This window comes from Sinocyclocheilus rhinocerous, unplaced genomic scaffold (genome assembly GCF_001515625.1).
Source record: "Sinocyclocheilus rhinocerous isolate Xijiao unplaced genomic scaffold, SAMN03320098_v1.1 scaffold1389, whole genome shotgun sequence".
NCBI classification, from domain to species: domain Eukaryota; kingdom Metazoa; phylum Chordata; class Actinopteri; order Cypriniformes; family Cyprinidae; genus Sinocyclocheilus; species Sinocyclocheilus rhinocerous.
In genome coordinates, this window is record NW_015664689.1 from 8,838 (window position 1) to 9,241 (window position 404).

Sequence of the window (404 nt, forward strand, 5' to 3'; positions counted from 1 at the left end):
TTTCATGTCTGTAATGAGGCAAGAATACAGAGGCAAGAGTTTCGAAGTGACGCGCTCAAGTTCACAGAGTCCGAGATGGCAGAAAGCACATCCTGTTTGCTTTCATTATTTTACAAAAGCACAACGTTTCGTTGTTATTCTGAGTGCACACGAATAAACGTCGAGTCTTTACAGATACAAAAGATGCATTACTCTTATCTGTATGACCAAAAATTACGAAGTATTTTAAGAGCAAATGATCGCACCGGCGCCTCCATCCTGCAGTAGCCCAAGCACGCTAATGTTCTGCTTCCACACTCCGCACAAACACGTGAACTGCGCACCTTTTTTCTAGGCTAACATTAGAATGAATTTTTTTTTTTTTTTTTTTTTTAGTCTCCACTCTAAATTTTTTTTTAAAATCC